Genomic DNA, 24,701 nt, shown 5'->3' on the forward strand with positions numbered 1-24,701 from the left:
CATGCCAGGCTTACCTTTATGGGTTTCCTTCCTCTACTAGATTTTAGTTCCATAATTCTTCACTGCATTGTTAGCTTAAAATTTTCTGTTAATATTTTCCCAGATTTTCTATTTGTTTTTAGCAAGAAAAATTAGATCTAGCTTCCAAGTTAATTACTCAAAGAGGAAATCCCTGTTTAACTTTCTTTAAGCCAACATTGACCAAACATACTTTAACACAAACATACCTTTTCCATGGAAAATTTGTTAAGGCACTTGGAGAATACAGTTTTGGGAAATGATGATATAATTAACCTAGCACATTAGTATACATTCTGTATGGTATTTTTGTATACAAATGATTCCAAAATATATTTACCATTTTACTTTCTGAGAAAACATTGAGCATTATGAGCACTATTTATTATTGTTTTCTTAATGAATCAAGGTCACAATTATTTTTATACTGCTATTCACATTTTAATAATGATATACATCCATATTTATATGTTCATCTGTTACTATTGAGTTATATTTTATTCACCAACCATCTGGGGGGGAAATACTGAATATTATTTCTTTTATTCCATGAAACAAGGTCATGATCATTAACATTATTTATTGCAATTTTAAAATTATAATTTTCCAGGGGCTGCTGTGGCTTATTCAACCTCAATACTGAGCACCCGATATGTACTGGTCATTATCCTAAGGGTTTTCTTCTGTGCATTCAGTCTCAACAAAGGCCAATGCAACAGGTGCTATTTAAAAAAATTTTTATTACTTATCTCCATGATGTCATTTTATTTTATTTTATTTATTTATTTTTAAACATCTTTATTGGAGTATAATTGCTTTACAGTGGTGTGTTAGTTTCTGTTTTATAACGAAGTGAATCAGTTATACGTATACCTATGTCCCCATATCTCTTCCCTCTTGCGTCTCCCTCCCTCCCAACCTCCCTACCCCAGCCCTCTAGGTGGCCACAAGCACCAAGCTGATCTCCTTGTGCTACGCGGCTATTATTACACCTGATTTTCAGGTAAAGGGTGTAGAGCACAGAGAGATCTGGTAGCATGCTAGGTCACACCGTTGGGGAAGAAGAGGAGCAGGTGCCAACCCATCATTTCAGGTTCACACTGGGTTCCTTAAAAAAAAAAAAAAAAAAAAAAACTGCTCTTTGGAATGAATAGGTCAAAAGAACCCATCATTTGTGTTTCTTAAATGATTAATTTTCATTTTCTCACCTGTCATTTTTGTTGAGTAGCCATCATTGAATCTCTAAATTATATGTGCTCACCCTGTGTGTCTCCATTGTACCACAGAAAGAGTGAGAGTAAACACGTTTTGATGAGGGTGGGAAGGTGCGTCCTGTGATGAAAACACAGACTTTTACTGCCTAAACATCTGCTTCAGCTGCTCACAGGGCTATTCTTTGTTTTTATTTTGCTTACCTCCTCAGTTTTTAGTATAACGAATGTTATGTTGATTACATTAAAAAAACACGAGATTGGAAGATTTGTTCTTTTTTGTTTTGTTTACCACATCTGCATACATATTACACTAAGTCTCTCCATCTTGAAAGAGTTCCCAGGGAAAAACTTTCGATCAAAAAAGGCAGCTTCACAAACTCAGTTCAGTTCAAAAGAAATACTGGCTTTTGCACTGCTAATAGCAGCAATCCACCCGTTTGGTGATGTTTAAGAATTGATTTCCAAGAACTGGTACTTTGAGTGTGGGATGGAAGGGATTTAGAGAGCATCACTGCAGGAATTGCAGGTTGGTGTTTGATACTTGAGTATTAATTGTATGTGGACACTGCACTAGGTTCAGTGGGGATGCAGAAATGCAAGAGCTGCCATTTCATCTGTGCCCTAGAGAAATCTTCAGACCAGGGACACAGGCGGGTGACTGTCCACTGCAGCTTTGCTTGTAAGAGTAAAAACTGGAAAGTCTCACACATCCATTGGGGGACAGAACAAAATAAATTTTAGCATAGAAACACAATGAGCTTTTTTATATCACTGAAAATGAATTAAATTAGTACAGCAAAAGCATACTGAACAGAACCAAGTAGTTTTTATGGAGCCAGTAATTTATAGTACAGTTGTCCCTCAATATCGGCGGGGGAATTGGTTCCAGGATCCCCATGGACACCAAAATTCCTGATGCTCAAGTCTCTTATATAAAATGGCATATTATTTGCATATATCCTATGCACCTCCTCCCGTATACTTCAGATCATCTCTATATTACTTATAATACCTAATACAACGTAAATGCTATGTAAATAGTTGCCGGCACGTGGCAAATTCAAGTTTCTGGAATTTTTTTTTTTTTTTTTTTTAGTATTTTTGGTCTGCAGTTGAATCTGTGGATGTGGAACCCGCAGGTACAGATGGCTGACTGTACAAAAATATTGGTGGGAAGGATCTAAACCTGCTTCAGTATAGTGGTCATATTTGGAAATAGGAAGGGGATCAGGAAAGGGTCCACAGGGAGCTTCACCTTGCTGTAGACACAGACAGGTAGCCCAGCTCCCCCTTCTGGGAAGGACTGGCTGCCCTGCAGTGGGGTATGTGGACAGACAGCCCTCAGCTGCAGTTCTTTCAGAGCCAGCCTCAGCTGCAGAGTTGCCTTATTTGAGGTCACATCATTGGGGGCAGCTCATACCCAGTGACTGAGGGAGGTTGGGGTTTTGTTTTATACATCTATGTTTTATTTTATCACACCCTGCACCCACCAGGGAAAGATCACTATAGATTTGTAGATTCTGAGTTTTATTTTCCTTTCATTAACTTGAGGAAGGACAGTTTTGCTCACTGAAGTTCATCTTTCAGAGACTGACTTTCTCATGTAAACCATGACTGTATGAATCCAGGCCCCCCAAATGAAGTACTAAATGTATACGTACTTTGAGGGGGGGAAAAGAAAACATAAGTGCCTGACCCTAATACCTTTCTTCTTTCACATAACCATCATCACCAGTATCCTCTTCAACTACTTGCTAAAAACACAGTGGCAGGGAAATGAGGTAAAAATGAGACAGGGAGCGTGTGTGTACACACATGTGCATGCATGTGCACATATGTGTGTGCATGTATGTATGTGTTATGATTTCCAGAACTATAGAGAGTATTAGCTTGTTTGGATTGCATTAATGAAATACTGTAGATTGGGTAAACAATAGACACTTATTTTCTCACAGTTCTGGAGCCTGGAGGTCCCAGATAAAAGTGCTAGCATTTTCAGTTCCTGGTGAGGGCTCTCATCCTGACTTGTGGATGGCCGCCTTCTCCCTGTATCCTCACGTGGCCTTTCCTCAGTGCATGGGCAGGGGAAGAACGCTCTGGTGTCTCTTCTTATAAGGACACTATTCCTAGTAGATCAGGGCCCCACCTTTATAACCTCATTTAACCTTAATTACTTCCTCAGAGGCACCCCCTCCAATGACAGCCATACTTGAGGTTAGGACTTCAAATATGGATTTTGGGATAAGACAAACATTCAGTCCATACCACAGAAGATTAAGTTAGATTCATTCAGAAGCAGAATCTCAAGTCCTGAGTTATTGAAACTGTAGATTTCGGGGAATGGGAACAGAATGGGATGGCAGAGAAACCGTTGGAGGAAAAAACCTTTACCAGAAACAGAGGTGGGAGTCCAGCCTTCAGAGGTAGGTGCCATCAGGAATGGCCTTCTGCTTAACAGAGAACTTGCTTGTACAGCAGTTTTAATTCCTGCATACAGAAGTAACAAGTAGTAAAATGCCTCCAACACCTCATCAGTGAAGACAAAGCTCATAGAAAATGCAAGAGTAGGATAGTGTTTTTCTTGGCAAACTTTCTCGTGTGGGTCCAAAGCAAGATGGTGTTGGCAGGCACCAGTAGAGATGAGAACCGTTATTCCCACTCACCTGCTAATACCCAAGGTTCTCATTTTTAAAAAGGTTTTCCTAAAGGCTTCCATTTTTACCCCTATAATTTTTAGGCTCTTTCACAGTAGGTTATAAGAGTAATTATGTTTATCCTTTATTTGGCTAAAACTAATGAACAAGTGATAAACAACTCAGCATTTTCTCCCCTGTTGAATAATGAATATTAATTTGCCCATCAAAAAGGGACTGGCAGTCACTACCAGTCTTGGCACTGACTCATTTATATGCCAAGGCATCGAAGGGCTGCCACAGTTTTTGTAAGGAAAGTATGTCCAGATGTTCTCGGAGAGCTTAAATTGCTGATGGAACCAATTTGTGGACTCAGCCACATGAGCTACCAGGGACTGAGTTTTGGCTCCAAAGACCTGATTGGAATTGCAGTCTTCTGATGGCATCATAGCCTGTCATTTAACTTCTCAGTAATTGATTTGAAAATGTCTGTGCTTGGGAAATACATCATCAGCAAGCATCAGGAACTTGGCCAAGGGCAGTCTCAGTGCCATCTTTAGTGACATATGGTGGTTTCGGTGCTTCTGATGACACAAGCATATGGACTTTTGGGTTCTCCTCTTGGGAGGAGGGGCTGATGTGTTTAGTCCTATGGACTGGGTTTCTGTATAAACACAACAGTGCTTTGCCTGGACATTCAGAATTTCCTTTGTCCTGAGAATTCTTTGGGTAGCATTTATTAAGGCTCTATCTTCCCACATCAGCAATGGGTGGTCTGATATGACCAAAAGGAAGCAGTAAAACAAAGACAAGTGTCAGCATTTTTGTATTTTTGTAGAACTTCAGAAAAATAATTGTCTTAAATACAAAAGAGACTTGACTTGAAGGAAATAGTAGGAAGTTAAATTATCTCATATTATGAGGCAGATATTTCTAATCTAAATTAAGCTGGAGCTAATGAGAATGTGAACAGAAGTTGATAAATTATTAACTTTTCTGCTCTCATGAGGGAGGACACACTCCCCCTACCTCCAATTCAGCCACCGCTTCAAAGAAACAAGTGGAATCAAACAAGATACCTAGACAACTCACTTCTTGTCTGCTCCCTTCACTCAGAATCCTGACATAGGGTCTTCTGTTGAGAGTCACTGCTGGGATTCAATCTTTCTTTCTTTCTTTCTTTCTTTTTTAACTAAAGGGAAAACCAAAACCATAAAGCATTTATGAATTAAACCTGACACTGTCCCTCATTTATCTCTCATTACCAGATGAGACCAGTACATAACTACATCAGTGCAGTATGTCTTTAAGTTTGAAAAGGATTCCATCAGTGAATAAAGAGGAGGGGGGTGGGGGGAGTGCAAAAACATAAATGGGACAGTGGAACAGTTTTGTGTATTTTAAGATAGTGTGGATTTTAGCATCCACAGTCCACCCCACTTCTGATACTAATTTTAAGTTCAGGGATTTCTCAAAACCACCTTCAGTCCCAATAATTCCCTGGATGAACTCACATAACTCACTGAAAACTGTTATACTCATGGTTATGGTTTATTTCAGGGAAAGGACATCCATTAACATCAATAAGGAGAAGAGACACATGAAGCAGAGCCCTACAGCCCAAATGTGTCCTTTCCCTGTGGAGTCATGGAGAATACTAGCCCCTCATGGCAGCAACACATGACAACATGTATAGAGTATGGCCAACCTGGATAGCTCACTCAGTGTCCAGAGTCTTTATGGTGGCCACATGGTCAACTGCCCACATGGTTGACCTTTAGTTTCCAGGTCCTCTGGGAGTAGAGTGAACACTACAAGACCCAAAGTCCTCATCATAAATCACATTGTTAGACTGTCCGGTGACCAAAGCCCTCAGGTGAACAAAGACACTCCCATCAGGCAGGACATTCCAAGAACCTAGAGATGCCTTCCAGTAGCTTCAGGCAAAGGCCAGACCTCTCTTTGGGCAAGGTTAGATCCTTTACTACCGAGAAAGTGACAATTATTCCAATAATTCCAGAGAATATTTTACAGAGGAATTAACCCAGTTGAGGCTCAGGAGCAAGACAAAAAGTTTGAAGAGTCTTGAGTACCATGCTGGGGATCTGAGCCCTTATCCTGTGAAGAGCAAGAAACTAATCCTCCAGGTGTTGAAGCAAGACCAGATATGGGCTCTGGGAATTTGATTCCAGTGACACGGAAGTAGATGCATTTGGGAGGGGGTGTGTGCACAGGAGCAGACAAGAAGAGAGAAACCAAAAGCAAAAAGACCAGATGACATGTCTCTTAACCTCTGAGACAGCTAAACCCACCCTACAGGTAATGAGAACTTTGTCTCTGAAATCCAAAGCCAGTTTCAGAATTGATCAGAACAAAAAGCACATTTGGCTTTTCTACTTTACTTATTGATAGCAGAATTTAAATTTCAAGAAAAAACAAAATATGGAGATATTAAAAAGGTTTTGCTATTTAAGCAGGCTGGATGTTCAGGGTGAGTACATATGTAATACAGAGGGATCATAGGTGAGTGAGTTCTGATATGGTAAACACAGGAGAGTGTGAGGATGGAGAAATTATGCACCAGAAGGAAGTGTGTGCATAGAAGCTGTTCTAGGATGGGTGCAATGCTCCTCAGCTAAACATGGGGGTGGGAGGAAGAAAGGATGAACAGAGGGTGTAAGGGTGAAATCCCTTCTCTGACCCATGGCACTTCTCATGGGGAAGCTCTAGGTCATCTGGGTTCTCCCAGATAACGGTGACTTCATTTTCCTTCCATTCAGAATAATTTAAATATCTCTACATCTCTCCGAATTTTCATTAAGAAATTCATTTATTTTAGCAATAATTTTTTAACAACATTTCCTGTTAATCATAAGAATGGCATTTCATTAACAATAATTTGCAGACAGGTCACTGGACTAAATATTTTGGTTGCTGTTCTGTATTCCTCCATCCTTGGAGAGGATACTTTTGTCATGGAAGGCGGATGGAGAAGCAATCTGTAAAGCACAGACTACACTTGAAATTCTGATGATTTGAATGGGAACACTCTGGTCTCCCCCAGGACTGAGTCCTTTGCATGGATGGAGCCCATGTGGGGTTTGTGGATGCAGGATGAGCCATGGAGGGACTCCAAAAACATCTGGAGACATCACCCTATGCACACTCTAATCCAAAAGAAGCCACAAAACCCCTCATCAGCCGGATGTGTTGCAAATCTCTGGGAGACAGAAGGAAAAGAGTCAGATAGTCGGAGGGTGCCAGGTCTCTGAACAGGCAAATCCTTTGTGAGATTACTGAGATGGAACCTGTATTTATAATAATGTGCTGTTGTAATCCAGTGACGCTGCAAGAAGGGACAGGAAATTACTGATTAAATCTCAATGAGCAAATGTTCTAGTGCAACTTCCCAGGGAATATATAAAGCTCGATGATCCTCAGGACACACCTCTATCCCACAAGGAAGGAAGCTCAAGGTTCCTTTGGGGGGTTTCCTAGCGACCTTGGGAGCCAGAAGAGATAAGGGATCGTGACTTAGAAACACAGTTGAAGCAGCCCCTAGAGTAATTGTCACTTCTGTGCCATGGGTCGTCATTATGGGTGTAATTAAGGAACGGAAGATGCTCTGTTGGGGGAAGCTCAGAGTGATTATTTAAATGAAGGCTCATAAGATAGGTTAAAGAACAGAGTATTCTAAAAATAAGTAAGCCAAATTATCCATCATGTTCAAGTTATTTAGCCACTGGTTGAAAGGAAAAGTCTCACACGAGGAAAGATAATTAGGATTTCAGGTCGCTGTGATCATGGACCACATCAGAGAGTGGGTTTGGCCAATGCCGTCCATGTCCTGATCAGACTTGTGCGGGTTGATCTGTGTGACTAGAGCCCCAGATGCCCCAGCATGCACCATTACCCAGGCTTTTGACACATCTTTTTCTCACTAGTGATGATGTCTATCACCAGGGAATGGTTTTTCTGGACAAATACAGCCACTTGCTCAGATTAAAATATATTGTGTGCATTCACCAACATTCTTTCTTTACACTCCTTTTTGTGTTGGGGTTTTCATCAGTTTCTCGAGCTGCTGTAACAAAAGACCACACTGGGCATCATAAACAACCGAATCTATTCTCTCACAGTTCTGGAGGCCGGCCGTAAATCCGACCTAGGTGTGGGCAGGCTTGATTCCTTTTGTGGCTGTGAGGAGGGATCTCTCCCAGGGCTCTCCCCCAGTTCCCGGTGGTTTCCTGGGGATCTTTGATGTTCCTTAGCTAATGGCAACATAACTCCAATCTCTGCCTTCATCTTCCCATGGTCATCTTCTCCCTGTGTCTCTTCACATCATCTTGACTCTGTGTCCAAATTTCCCCTTTTTATAAGGACAGGTGAGGGTCACCCTAATGCTCTCATTTTAATTTGATTACTTCTGTAAAGAGCTTCTTTCCAAATAAGGTCACCTTCTCAAATTCTGGGGTTTTTCAATACTTGGGGGATAAAATTCAACCCTTAACAGGGTTGCATTAGATTTCTGTAATGTTTGAATTTGAGGGGGTACCAAAGTGTGTCACCCCAAAATATATCTTTTTGGCATACGTATTATTTTGAGCTAAAGTTTACTGAGAACCAGAAGATACAAAAAAAGCTTTAAAGACTGGGCAAAATTTTCCTATTTTAAAGGAAATTTGCATTTATAAAGGAAATTTCCATTTGTAGAGATGTGTTTCTCTCCTTCTTAAAGGAAGAGGAGGACTCTTAACCCTTATCAGTGGAGGAGGCACCAACTTAATCTGCACAACAAACCCTACTAAACAACCCTTATTTAGCATACTTTTCCTGGCCACTTTCCCACCACTTGCCTCCCCTGCCCAGAAACAAAAAAAACCCTCTTCCTTTGTTCATATTTAAGCCCACATGATAGGGATAGAGTAGCATAATTAAATAGTTAATTTAGAAATCCCACTAGGGGATTAAGGACAGAAAGGGAATTTTAAGGAAGTTTGGGAGACTGTTGTAAGCTAATGAGCACTCAAGAAAAGAATCCAGTAACCAAGCAACAATCTACTCTACCTTGAAGGAAGACCATGTGCATTCAAGCACCAGGCACACTCAAGCCACAAGTCCTGATAGTTAAAACATAAGACAATAGATATGGGGTCTGAATCTTGTTACATGAAGTCAGAGAGTTAATGGTCCTTGAAGAATAGCATTTCTGCATGTAGCCAAGACAGGAATATAAGTGAAAGGGGAAAGAAACTAGGTGAAAGGGGACATTATACTGAAACCTGAGATGAATTACCATATTTTAGTATATATCACCACCCTTTTGTTAATGTAAATATAATTTAAATAGCGCCATGACAGTCCTGGTTAAACCATATAGGGTCAAAGGAGGAACTAATGATGTATGTCTTGATGTCTGCCAAAGAATGAGGAAAAAGTGGTCTTGTCTCCTCTCTACTTTTTCTTTGATTATAAAAATGTAGCCCTCTTTGTTCTCCGGGCTGTGCTCCCTTGCCTGCCCACTTGTATCTCTCACAAGTATCCTATGCTAATAAATCCACTGTTTGCCTATCCCTTTGCCTCATGCTGACTTCTTTCTGTTATGAGACAAAAGAACCTGAGCTTCAGTAAACCCTAACACCAGATGAGTGGTTTCAATTAAAAGACAGTGGGTTTGAGTCCCCTCTAAATCAGGGACCACGGATTCAAGTCCCATCCAAGAAAGAATGCGTTTTCACAAGTTCTAACCACGTTTTTGAATTAGTCCTCTCTAGGTGCTTCCATGTATATGCACAATGCATTTGTTAATAAACTTCCATTTTTCTCTTGTTCATCTGTCTCTGGCCAGTTTCATTTACAAAGCTCCAGCCACGATCCTAGAAGGGTAGAAGAAAAAACATTTTTCCTCACTGACAATTTCTTCTAAATTATAGGAGAAAAAAATGGCAAGCCTGGATGATCACATTTTACATGAAAAGGCCAAGTCGAAACAGGATCCCTCATGAACGCTCTTGGGTGGATGGCCACAAGGTTTGATTTGTGTATTTCCATAGGCTCCTCCCATCAATCCATGGAGAGCTGCTCTGGACGGTGAGCAACAAAGTCTCCCCCATGAGGCTTTGCGAGCATAGTAGCTTTTCCTGTTACAGGTTCAGGTTCAGGGTTCTGTACCATGTTCTGCCATCTTGCCAAGGGAATTATAGATTTTGCATATAGCAGCACAGAACCATCCAAAAGCAATGATTATAATTATAGTGCCTTCAAACTTGATTTCCTGGCCTTAAATGGACTTTGACCAATGTATTTCTGCAGAACATTGCCTGGATCTTCCTTGGTGGAGCTTACAAATAATGATGTTTTGTCCCAGTTGAATACAGCAAATTGGGTGCAGTGGAGCAAACACTAGACAGCTCAAAGATGCAATAGTGGCTCTGGAGGGCAAGATGGTTTGGTGAGAACAAATAGGGACAAAGATGAAAAAAGCTGGTGAGGGACCTGGAAAGGAGACAAGGGCCACCTCCCTGCCCACATCTGATCCTGCTGCCCTTGCTCTGACTCCTGAAACTCTGGGTGCAGAGTTCAGAACAGCATCCAAGGGTGTTGACTTTAGAGTCTGAATCCCAGATGAGATTCATCCCGGCTGTGTGCCTTTGTACAAATGTCTGACCTCACCTTCCTTCTCTGTAAATGCGGATGTTAAGACCTACCTCAAAATCAGGATGAAATGCAGTTGAGTCATGACAGTGTTAGAGTTAACTCGAGTCTGTGTTCCTGGTAAACAGTGACTGTTTCAGAAAGCCCCCACCTCAGACTTTTGTGATCCTAGAATGGCTTACTGCAAAGACCCCCTCCTGACGTGACTTAGATGACAAACACAGTGCCCCTCTACTTGCTTACCTACAATGAGGCCTGACATAGACCCTCCAAATTCCTATTCTTTGCCTCACAAATGACTTGCTTCATTGTGCCTGCTGATCAATAAAAATAAAATGCTTGTTAGCAAAAGTTTAACTAAACATTTCTCCTTCTTCTGGACCCTTGGACTTTGACCTGTGACTCAGCCCGAGGCAGCCCACAGCCCTTCCTGGAAACAGGCTGGCCACTGTCCCACCCTCCCACACCCCTTTCTTTCTAGTTCTGCTGACTCCTCCTCATAAAAGGAAAACATGTCCTGCCTGGCCTTTGAGATACTTGCAGATCTCACAGGTGGGAGCTTTGCCCACTGCAATAGTCCCTTCCCCCTTCTTACACTAATCCTTTCAGAATCATCTCCCCAACCTAAGTCTTCATTTGTTTTTTATGGGCGTGGGCGACCTGCATTTGAATGTGACCTTGCACAAATATCTCCTTTCCTTTCTCTGTTAAATGGAGATGTTGAGACCTGCTTCAGAGAATTGGTATTAAAGATAATAAAAATAGGGAGATAAGAAAAACACAGGGCATATGCGTGAATGAAATGGTTCCTGTTGTAAACTGCTGCTTAGAAGACCGTGTAAGCTGTTCTGGGGAATAAACCAAATCTTTAAACCTACAAGATAAGCATGACCATCTTTGGGGCCAGTTCAAAGTCCATGGGAACCTAAAAGATCCTTACCATTCTGTTGTTAAGAGCTAAGTAAGGGCAGATGGATAAACAAACCAATTGATGAGCACATTGACCCACATTAGCAGTTCTATTCCAAATTCCTAGATTTGAGTAGACACCTTCATTAGTTCTGTTTTGGATAGTACATGAAGCTTTCTCAAATACGGGTGGACTTACAGAGACTTGTGGGCTCTGCCTAAACATTAGGAGTCACAAAAAACATTTAGATGCATGATTCTGACTTTGATGGAGCACAGGTGACGCTTTCCTGGAAGAACAAGAGGATTCTGCTTTTGTAACTCATCAAATCCAGATTCATAAGCTGGAGTCACAGGAAGGAATTGGATGACTGGCCACGTTGCCTGTTCTTAATTCTACATATCTGCCTTCCTAACAGTATGTTGGCATTCCTCTTGGGTTAGAGTGGTTATTTTATTGTTTCCCTTCTTTAGATAGAAGTAGTAAGCAATCGAGGGATCCCTTACTGTGTTCAAGGTTCTGTTCAAGGCTCTTGAGAAACACTGGTGAGAAAAACAAGAAAAGTTTCTGCCCCAAGAGAACCTGAATTCATAAATAGGTCTTGAGAGTGACTGTGGAATAGGAAACTGAGGTCAACATGACAAAGGCATCTGTCTTCATGCATCTGGACACCCCATAATATTTCTAGAGTTGTCTGGGACCATCTCATGACTTTTTATTTTTTATCCTTGGGTTGGCCTAATTATTTCCACTTCCCAGCTACCCCTACCCCCCATATTTAATCCATGAAGAAGCCAAGGGTGCCTGTTAGTATATTATTTATCACACACTAAGGGCGTCTCCACAATAAGATGCCAAATGCATCATCTCATAAAATTTACTGGGAAGTAGAAAAGAGAAATTAAACACAGAAAGCTGTTAGATATTATGCAAAATTAAACATGTTACCTGCTCCACTCTGCCAGCCCATGTTTCTGAGTGATAAATCCACCCGCCCTGGAAGAAGTGTGTGGTTGTAATTAATATCTACAGTGTAGACCAAGCCATTTTCAAGAGCCACGGGAGCTGGGAAACCTAAAAAGTGCTCAGTTCCAGGAATGAACTAGCCAAAGAACGTCCTTCCTTGGAGGAGATGAATAGCAATGCCTATCTACACACAAACTGAGCTAGAGGATATTGAAAATAGCCCAGGGGAGCAAAACAGTAATAATAGCTAAATACTCATAATTCTCTTTGTCTTAGGAGGAGAAAAACACCGATTGCAATTGCTAATTTACTCATTAATAGATTTTGAAAAATTTGAGATACCATATAACCAGCATTAAATCATTAACCAGAACTTTATTAACATCTGTGAAATCTCCTTATTCTCCTTCAGTCATTAATCCCCACAATCCACCCACCCACCCACCCATGGGGAACCACTCTCCTGACTTCTAATATCATAGATTAGTTTTGCCCTATTTTTGAACTTTCTGTAAATGGAATCATACGATATACACCCTTTTGTGTCTGACTGCTTTCACTAAACATTTTATCTGCAAGATTTGTCCTTCTTATGAGAGTTGGAGTTTATTCATTCTCTGGGAATGAACCAAAATTATGTTATTGCTATGAGCTCTGGGGAAATTTTCAGGTTGAGGCTATTGAAGATAATGCTGCTGTGAACATTCTTGTGTGTGTCTTTTGGTGGAAACATATGTCTCTATCTATTTGGAATATAGGACTAAGAGTGGAATTGTTGGGACAGACAGTCAATTTTCATTATTCACAATACTTGTCTTACAAAGTCACTGCAAACACTGACTTAGCAAATACTGAGACTGCTCCTAGGGGAAATACAGGGTTAGCTTCCTGTGAGCCACTTGTTAAAACATTTTCATCACCTGATCAATACATAACCTTGTCTTATGTGTGTTTCTGATTAAAGACACCTTATTTAATTTATACTGTTAACTCATTAGCCTTGAACTCACTGACAACAGCACTATAACTCATGCCAGAATGAAGCCCATCTAACACACATATTTTCTCCATAAGGCACATCACAACCTTCTTTTGCTTAGAAACGCAGGAAAAGACTTCAACACTATGCTTGGGAGCATTTTTAAAGCAAAAACACCAATAAAAGACACACACATTTGAAAAAAAACCCATGGTACTAAATAGACCATGAAATGGACACCTGTTTACAGTATGAGAGCTGAAGCAACACAGCAGAGCATAATTTTGTTTGACCTCTGTTGTTCTGTGCACGTCCATGAATTTCAGTGGAAAGCCGTAAACATTAATTTGGGGATTCCAAATAAATTTTAGTGAGTATATCAATTTGCAAATATGAAATCTGCAAATAATAAGGATCAACTGTGTACTCAGTTTTAGTAAATAATGACAAAGAATTTTCCAAAGTGGTTGTACAAATTACAATTTTGAGAAGGGGGTAGGTGAAAATGATATCTTAAATTTCACTTTTCTAAAGATGAGTATGACTGTTAGTGTGTGATAGAGTTGGTTGTGCCACATTATAACTGGTCTTTTTTTTTTTTCAATTTTAGCGATTCTACTGGGTGTAGCTGTCACCCTAGTGTTACGAGTTTGCATTTTTTGAAAACAAATAAGGTTGAGCACCTTTACACGTTTGTCACCCATGTGGATATTCTCTTCTGGAAATGCCTGTTTATGTTATTGCCTAATTTTTCTATTGGGTGGTCTGTCTTTCCAACTGATTTTCAGAAGTTAGTTATCTATTCTAGACATGAGGCCCTTGAAAGATATATGTATTAAGAATATAGCTCTCATTTTACAGCTGCTTTTCATTCTTTCAATGGTATCTTTTGTTGAATGTATGTTCTTAACCTTAATATTGTATAATTTTATCATATTTTCCCAATATGTTTAATGTTTTTTGTCTTCAAGCAAAGAGGTCTTTGAGTATTTCAAGTTTACAGAGATGTGCTTGGACATTTAGGTCTCTAATGCATCTGGGATTGATTTTTCAGCATGGTGTGAGTTAGAGATGAAAGCCTATTTTGTTCCACATGATGTCAACTTGACTGAGCCCCAGCTATTGAAAAGATCATGCTTCCCTTACTGCACTCCGATATCAATTAAATGAATCCAATTAATTATTCATTATCTTCCCACAAAGAATATCTCAGCCACAAATGACTTCACTGGTGAATTCCTCCAAACATTCAAGGGGAAAATAACACTAATCTTATGCAAACTCTTTCAAACAATGGAAAAATTGAGAACACTTCACATACTTTTATAAGGCCAACATGACTTTGACAACAGACCTGACAATAATGATATAAGAAAGGAAAATTACAGGCTTATCTTTCATGACCACAGATGAAAAAAACCCTAAATAATACCAGATTGACTTCAAAATGCATTAAAAAAAAAGGATAATACATCACCAACCACTGGGTTTTATTCTATGAATGCAACATTGAAAAATCAATAAATAAAATTTACTACATTTACATAAAAGGATGAAATATCTCACCTTCACTTCAGTAGACACAGGAAAATCACTGGACATATTCAACACCCATTCATAAAAAGCTCTCAGCAGACTATAAAAAGAATGGAACTTCCTTTATCTGATGAATGCTACCTACTGCAAACATGCTTAGTGGTGAAATACTGAAAGTTTTCTCTTAGTATAAGGAGTAAGACAAAAATGCACACTTCAATACAGTTTCAAGGAAAGAAGACTGATGAAGTCACTGAATTTAATTATAGATTTGTTTAATTTTCCTTTCAGTTCTATCAGTTTTTGCTTTAGGTGTTTTGAAGCTTTGTTGTTAGACACATACACATTTAAGATTTGTCAAGTCTTCTTAGCAAGTTGACCCTTTTATCATTATTTAATATCTGTATTTATTCCTGGTATTAGTTCTTCTTTTGAAGTCTCCTTTGTCACAGATTCATATAGCTTTCTTTGGTTTATTGTCTGGGTGGTGCCTCATTTTCTATCATTTTTCTCCTACCTTCCTTCCTTTCTTCCTTCCTTCCTCCCTTCCTTTTATAAAAGCTTTATAGACATATAATGTACATACTATAAAATTCACCATTTTAATGTGTACAATTCAGTTTTAAAATTATATCCACAGAGTTGTACAACCATTCCCATAATCAATTTTATAACATTTTCATTATCACAGAAAGAGATCCTGTACACACAGCAGTCACTCTCCATTTCCCCATCCTTCCCACCTCCATTCCATCCCCACCCCTAAACTGCAAAGCTCTAGGCAACCACTAATCTTTCTTTCTCTATAGATTTACCTGTCTTGGACTGTTTATATAAATGGAGTTATACAATATATGTTCCTTTGTAACTGACTACTTTCACTTAGTATCATAATTTTTTAAAGGTTGATGTACATTGTAGTATGCATCAGTACTTCATTTCCTTTTATTGCTGAAAAATATTCCATTGTAGGCATATAGCATATTTAAGTTCTCCATTCATCAGTTGGTGAACATTGTGCTGGTTCCACATTTTAGCTATTATAAATAATACTGTTATACACACTGGTGTTATTGTATGGACGTATATTTTCATTTCTCTTGGGTAATACCCAGGAGTGGAACCACTGGAACATACGGTAACTTTTATGTTTAACTTTTTTTTTCCTTTTCTTTCTGTATTTATTGAATGCATACTCATTTCATAAATACTTTTGGAACTGAATACTTTTTGCTGAAAAATGAAACCCAGTTTATCTAACCTAGAAGTGAAGTCAAAACATTTTTAAGCACTTAGGAGATAAGTTATTTAAAAGTTATCTTTCATTTAGTGTTCATGTATTTATTGTCTTGAGTATGAACTGCATTTATCTTTGCCAACAAAAATGTTCTTTTCCTTATGGTTTTCTAGATTTAGCAAGGTAATAAATGTCTATAATTATATTAGTTTTCCTATTTATTGGTTGCAAGTTCGTCTATTTTAAGTATTTATGCCTGAATGTTATTTAAATGAGCTAATGTTGAAGATTCTGGATGACATAAAATGCCTTTTTATTTTTCTTTTGAAATGTATTACTCTAATTTGAATCACAGTTTTAACATGGAGTTTGAGATGCTCATATATGCTTTACTTTTGCTAGAAGGAAAATTATGTAAATGAAGTAGTTCTAAGACGGTCACACTGGTACAATATCTAAATCTAACTAGATTGAGAATAGTCACTTCTTATCTCTAACAATTTTTCATTACAGCACCCTAAGTAGATAGATGAAAAAAGATTACTTGAACCAACATATTTTTTCATAAAGCCTACCTCTTTCTTCCTACCTCTTTTTTTTTAAACATCTTTATTGGAATATAATTGCTTTACAATGGTGTGTTAGTTTCTGCTGTATAACAAAGTGAATCAGCTATACATATACATATATCCCAATATCTACTCTCTCTTGCATCTGTCCCCACCCTCCCTACCCCAACCCTCTAGGTGGTCAAAAAGCACCGAGCTGATCTCCTGGTGCTATGCAGCTGCTTCCCACTAGCTATCTGTTTTACATTTGGTAATATATATATATGTCCATGTCACTCTCTCACTTCATCCCAACATACCCTTTCTCCTCACTATGTCCTCAAGTCCATTCTCTACTTCTGTGTCTTTATTCCTGTCCTGCCCCTAGGTTGTTCAGAAACATGTGTTTTGTTTTGCTTTTTAGATTCTATATATATGTGTTAGTATACAATATTTGTTTTTCTCTTTCTGACTTACTTCACTCTGTATGACAGTCTCTAGGTCCATCCACCTCACTAAAAATAACTCAATTTCGTTTCTTTTTATGGCTGAGTAATATTTCATTGTATATATGTGTTGAATTTTGTGGAAAGTTTTACTGCATTTATTGAGATGATCATATGGTTTTTCTCCTTCAGTTTGCTAATATGGTTGATCACATTGATTGATTTGAGTCTAGTGAAGAATCCTTGCATTCCTGGGATAAACCCCACTTGATCATGGTGTATGATCCTTTCAATGTGCTGTTGGATTCTGTTTGCTAGTATTTTGTTGAGGCTTTTTGCATCTCTGTTCATCAGTGATATTGGCCTGGAGTTTTCTTTCTTTGTGACATCTTTGTCTGGTTTGGGTATCAGGGTGGTGGTGGCCTCATAGAATGAGTTTGGGAGTATTCCTCCCTCTGCTATATTTTGGCATAGAGGGAACTTACCTCAACATAATAAAAGCCATATATGACAAACCCACAGCCAACATCATTCTCAATGGTGAAAAACTGAAACCATTTCACAAGATCAGGAACAAGACAAGGTTGCCCAATCTCACCACTATTATTCAACATAGTTTTGGAAGTTTTTAGCCAGAGCAATCAGAGAAGAAAAAGAAATAAAAAGAATCCAAAATGGAAAAGAAGAAGTAAAACTGTCACTGTTTGCAGATGACATGATACTATACATAGAGAATCCCAAAGATGCTACCAGAAAACTACTAGAGCTAATCAATGAATTTGGTAAAGTAGCAGGATACAAAATTAATACACAGAAGCCTCTTGCATTCCTATATACTAATGATGAAAAATCTGAAAGTGAAATCAAGGAAACACTCCCATTTACCACTGCAACAAAAAGAATAAAATATCTAGGAATAAACCTACCTAAGGAGACAAAAGACCTGTATGCAGAAAACTATAAGACACTGATGAAAGAAATTAAAGATGATACAAATAGATGGAGAGATATACCATGTTCTTGGATTGGAAGAATCAACATTGTGAAAATGACTCTACTACCCAAAGCAATCTACAGATTCAATGCAATCCCTATCAAACCACCACTGGCACTTTTCACAGAACTAGAACCAAAAATTTCACAATTTGTATGGAAACACAAAAGACCCCGAATAGCCAAAGCAATCTTGAGAAAGAAAAATGGAGCTGGAAGAATCAGGCTCTCGGACTTCAGACTATACTACAAAGCTACAGTAATCAAGACAGTATGGTACTGGCACAAAAACAGAAATATAGATCAATGGAACAGGATAGAAAGCACAGAGAGAAACCCATGCAGATATGGTCAGCTTATCTTTGATGAAGGAGGCAAGAATATACAATGGAGAAAAGACAACCTTTTCAATAAGAGGTGCTGGGGAAACTGGACAGCTACATGTAAAAGAATGAAATTAGAACACTCCCTAACACAATACACAAAAATAAACTCAAAATGGATTAAAGACCTAAATGTAAGGCCAGACAATATAAAACTCTTAGAGGAAAACATAAGCAGAACACTCTATGACATAAATCACAGTAAGATCCTTTTTGACCCACCTCCTAGAAAATGGAAAGTAGAAACAAAAATAAACAAATGGGACCTAATGAAACTTAGAAGCTTTTGCACAGCAATGGAAACCATAAATAAGATGAAAGGACAACCCTCAGAATGGGAAAAAATATTTGCCAATGAAGCAACTGACAAAGGATTAATCACCAAAATATACAACAGCTCATGCAGCTCAATATCAAAAGAAACAAACAACCCAATCCAAAAATGGGCAGAAGAACTAAATAGACATTTCTACAAAGAAGATTGCCAACAAATACATGAAAGGATGCTCAACATCACTAACCGTTAGAGAAATGAATATCAAAACTACAATGAGGTACCACCTCACCACAGTCAGAATGGTCATCACCAAAAAGTCTACAAACAATAAATGCTGGAGAAGGTGTGGAGAGAAGGGAACCCACTTGCACTGTTGGTTGGAATATAAATTGATACAGCCACTATGGAGAACATTATGGAGGTCCCTTAAAAACTAAAAATAGAACTACCATACAACCCAGCAATCCCAATACTTGGCATATACGCTGAGAAAACCATAATGCAAAAAGAGTCATGTACCACAGTGTTCATTGCAGCACTATTTACAATAACCAGGACATGGAAGCCACCTAAATGTCCACTGACAGATGAATGGATGAAGAAGATGTGGCACATATATACAATGGAATATTAGTCATAAAAGGAAATGCAAGTGAGTTATTTGTAGTGAGGTGGATGGACCTAGAGACTGTCATACAGAGTGAAGTAAGTCAAAAAAAGGAAAACAAATACCGTATGTTAACACGTATATATGGAATCTAAAAAAAATAAATAAAAATGTTTCTGAAGAACCTAGGGACAGGACAGGAATAAAGACACAGACGTAGAGAATGGACTTGAGGACATGGGGAGGGGGAAGCGTATGTTGGGACAAAGTGAGAGAGTGGCAGGGACATATATACACTACCAAATGTAAAATAGATATCTAGTGGGAAGTAGTCACAAAGCACAGGGAGATCAGCTTGGTGCTTTTTGACCACTTTCTTAGAATTTGTCCACTTCGTCCAGGTTGTCCATTTTATTGACATATAGTTGCCTGTAGTAATCTCTCATGATGCTTCGTAGTTCTGCCGTGTCAGTTTTTCCTTCTCCTTTTTCATATCTAATTCTATTGATTTGAGTCTTCTCCCTTTTTTTCTTAATGAGTCTTGCTAATGGTTTATCAATGTTGTTTATCTTCTTAAAGAACCAGCTTTTAGTTTTATTGATTTTGCTATCATTTCCTTCATTTCTCTTTCATTTATTTCTGATCTGATCTTTATGATTTCTTTCCTTCTGCTAATTTTTTTTGTTGTTGTTCTTCTTTCTCTAATTGCTTTTGGTGTAAGGTTAGGTTGCTTATTTGAGATGTTTCTTGTTTCTTGAGGTAGGATTGCATTGCTATAAACTTCCCTCTTAAGACTGTTTTTGCTGCATCCCATAGGTTTTGGGTCATCATGTTTTCATTGTCATTTGTTTCTAAATATTTTTTATTTCCTCTTTGATTTCTTCAGCAATCTCTTGGTTATTAAGTTGCATATTGTTTAGCCTCAATATGTTTTTTATTTCTTACAGATTTTTTCCTGTAATTGTTATCTAGTCTCATAGCATTTTTGTCTGAAAAGATACTTTATACAATTTCAATTTTCTTAAATTTACCAAGGCTTGATTTGTAACCCAAGATATGGTCTATGTTGCAGAATATTCCATGAGCACGTGAGAAGAAAGTGTATTCTGTTGTTTTTGGATGGAATGTCTTATAAATATCAATTATGTCCATCTTGTTTAATGTATCATTTAAAGCTTGCATTTCCTTATTTATTTTCATTTTGGATAATCTGTTCACTGGGGAAAGTGGGGTGTTAAAGTCCTCTTCTATGCTTGTGTTACTGTCGATTTCCCCTTTTATGGCTGTTAGCATTTGCCTTATGTATTGAGGTGCTCCTATGTTAGGTGCATAAATATTTACAATTGTTATTTCTTCTTCTTGGATTGATCCCTTGATCATTATGTAGTGTCCTTCTTTTTCTCTTGTAATAGTCTTTATTTTAAAGTCCATTTTGTCTGATATGAGAATTTCTACTCCAGCTTTCTTTTGATTTGCATGGAATATCTTTTTCCATCTCCTCATTTTCAGTCGTATGTGTCTCTAGGTCTGAAGTGGGTCTCTTGCATACAGCATATATTTGGGTGTTGTATTTGTATCCATTCAGCCAGTCTGTGTCTTTTGTTTGGAGCATTTAATCCATTTTCATTTAAGGTAATTATCAATTTGTTTGTTCCTATTACCATTTTCTTGATTGTTTTGGATGTGTTATTGTAGGTGTTTTCCTTCTCTTGTGTTTCCTGCCTAGAGAAGTTCCTTTAGCATTTGTTGTAAAGCTGGTTTGGTGGTGCTGTAGTCTCTTAGCTTTTGCTTGTCTGTAAACATTTTAATTTCTCCGTCCAATCTGAATGAGATCCTTGCTGGCTAGAGTAATCTTGGTTGTAGGTTTTTCCCTTTCATCACTTTAAATATGTCCTGCCACTCCCTTCTGGCTTACAGAGTTCCTGATGAAAGATCAGCTGTTAACCTTATGGGGATTCCCTTGTATGTTATTTCTTGTTTTTCCCTTGCTGCCTTTAATATGTTTTCTTTGTATTTAATTTTTGATAGTTTGATTAATATGTGTCTTGGCTTGTTTCTCCTTGGATTTATCCTGTATGGTACTCTTTGTGCTTCCTGGACTTGATTGACTATTTCCTTTCCCATATTAAGGAAGTTTTCAACTATAATCTCTTCAAATATTTTCTCAGTCCCATTCTTTTTCTCGTCCTCTTCTGGAACTCCTATAATTCAAATGTTGGTGCATTTAATGTTGTCCCAGTGGTCTCTGAGACTGTCCTCAATTTTTTTCATTCTTTTTTCTTTATTCTGCTCTGCCATAGTTATTTCCATTATTTTATCTTCCAGGTCACTTATCCATTCTTCTGCCTCAGTTATCCTGCTATTGTTCCCCTCTAGAGAATTTTTAATTTCATTTATTGTGTTGTTCATCCTTGTTTGTTTGCTCTTTAGTTCTTCTAGATCCTTGTTAATCATTTCTGTGTTTTCTCCATTCTATTTCCAAGATTTTGGATCATCTTTGCTATTATTACTCTGAATTCATTTTCAGGTAGTCAGCTTATTTCTTCTTCATTTGTTTGGTTTTTACCTTGCTACTTCATCTGCTGTGGGTTTCTCTGTCTTCACATTTTGCTTAAATTACTGTCTTTGAGGTCTCCTTTTCACAAGCTGCATGTTTGTAGTTCCTGTTGTTTTTGGTGTCTGTCCCCAGTGGCTAACTTTGGTTCAGTGGGTTGTGTAGGCTTCCTGGTAGAGGGGACTAGTGCCTGTGTTCTGGTGGCTGAGACTGGATCTTGTCTTTCTGGTGGGAAGGACAGAATCCAATGGTGTGTTTCGAGTGTCTATGACCTTATTATGATTTTAGGCAACCTCTGTGCTAATGGATGGGTTTGTGTTCCTGTCTCGTTAGTTGTTTGGCATATGGTGTCCAACACTGTATCTTGCTGGTTGGTGAGTGTACCTGGGTCTTAGGGTTGAGATGGAGATCTCTGGGAGAGTTTTTGCCATTTGATATTACATGGAGCTAGGACTTCTCTGGTGGACCAATGTTCTGAACTCAGTTGTCCCACCTCAGAGGCATAGGTCTGACACCCAGCCAGAGCAACAATACACTGTCAGCCACATGGCTGTGGACAGCTAGATAGATACTTTTGGAGATGGAGTTGAAAAGGAGCAAGCTCCAAGATTTTCTGAAACAGGGAAAGCAATTCAGCTCTTATCTTTTAAAATTTCCTTTCTTCTACTTTCCTGGTGGTTTTCCCTTGACCTTCTTTTCTAAATCTTTTTCCAGATGGAAATTCAGATCTTGAGTTTCAACCTTTCTTCTCTTTTAATATTTGTATTTAAGGCTAGACATTCCCCTCTAAGTATTATTCCAAGAATCTTTATTTGCTTTATTTTATTCATTACTCATTAGCTGGCACAATTTTAGGGGGAAAGAAGGGAGAATTAATGAAATATTTGACTAATCTTTAGTAACAAGAAAGCAAAAACAAGGAATATTAAACACCTGAATCGAACTGTAAATAAGTTGTAAGATGGCAGATATAAGCCAAATGTATTAGTCACTATGCAATATATAAGTGGACTTAACACCTCAAACAAGGTGAAGATAATGATTATCAAACTGTAGATTGGGATTGACTTATATACACTAATATGTATAAAATGGATAACTAATAAGAACTTGCTGTATAAAAAATAAGTAAAATAAAATTTAAAAATTCAAAAAAATTGTAACAAATAAAAGCTTATACATGCTTACAAGAGAGATATACTTTAAACATGAGGACTCATAAAGATTGAAAGTAAATGTATAAGGAAAAAGCTACCCATTGTGAACTTGAACCAAAGGAAACCTGAGAGAGCTGCACCTAACATTATACAAAGTAAACTGTAAGGCAACCAGCATCACTAGATATTTAGACATTTCATAATTTTAAAAGGATTAATCAAGCTGGAAGATATCACAAACTTAAATATGTAAGTACCCAAAACCTCAGAATATATAAATCTACAATAGACTTAACTACAAGAAAGAATATTAACATACGACCAATGTGGACATTTTGACAAACTCAATCATGAATAAAACGAGAAGATAAAAAATCAGGAAGAAAATATGTCCATACAGGACAACTAACACAAGATCCAATTGATATATAGAAAACATTGCACCCAACAAGGGAATGCACTTTTCTTTTTCAGGTGCATGGGATCATTTACCAAGATTGACCATATAGTGCCCCATAAGGAAGCAGCAAAAAATCTCATAGGATTAAAATTATTTAAATAATTCAGAGTATATTCTCTGGCCACAATGGTTTTAATCTAGCAATCAGCAGAAAATCCCCTAATGCCTAGAAATTAAACTGTTCATCTCTAAACAATCCATAGCTCAAGAGGAAATTACTCTTAAAATTATATTTTGAATTGAATGGTAATGAAGATATGCCATGTGTGGACCTCCCCAGCATCCAGCTAATCCAGACTTAATCCTTGCCCAAAAGTATGTCTCTAGAAAAGTGCTCCAGTGTTAAGGCCTGAGTGTGTTCTGATTGGTCCATGCCCATCCTTTGCCACATGCTCAGTGTCTAAATATCTCCTCCCCAGTTAGAGCCATTACCTTGTATCTTCTACTGAACCAACACACTACCATAACCCATGGTGCACTCAATCAGTCTTTGTTGACAGCAAATACCTATAACTAACTCTGGTTCTCGTTGGTAGGACTATCTTTGCAAAGTGGAAAATACTTTTTTTATTCTAAGAAGGAGAAATGGGTTTGAAGCTTTAGAAATCTCTGGTCACCCTATTAACTAATTCATGTTATTATTCATGCTTTTCCTACTCTTTTAAATCACCACCTTAAAGATACTTGACTTCCAAAGGACAGACTTCTTCCAAGTGGAAGTTTCATTTCAATTACCATATCCACAGCCCGATTCGACATACCCTCAAGCGGCATACTTAACATGAAAGCCTGTTTAATTGCTAGCAAATGGTAGAATAATCTTTGAAACTGTGTAGCAAACATAATTAATTGAAATAATCTCAATTGTGTTTCATGTGGTAATAACCACTTATGTAAGATTAACATCATAGGAAGAAAAGACAGGAGAGGTGGTGGTGTGTGCCTTAAGTGGCAGGCTTTACAGTCATTCCTTCTGCCCTTTCATCTGCTGGTCATCTTTGTATACCTGTGCACTTATTTTCAGATGAATGAAATAATGAATCATTGCCATAGAAACTGTCAGAGCAACTGAATAATTGGCTTTGTACTTATTATCTTAGTCCTTTGAATTGAATGCATGAAACCAGAA

The sequence above is a fragment of the Mesoplodon bidens genome, assembly GCF_964165515.1.
Source record: "Mesoplodon bidens genome assembly, chromosome: 2".
Taxonomy (NCBI): domain Eukaryota; kingdom Metazoa; phylum Chordata; class Mammalia; order Artiodactyla; family Ziphiidae; genus Mesoplodon; species Mesoplodon bidens.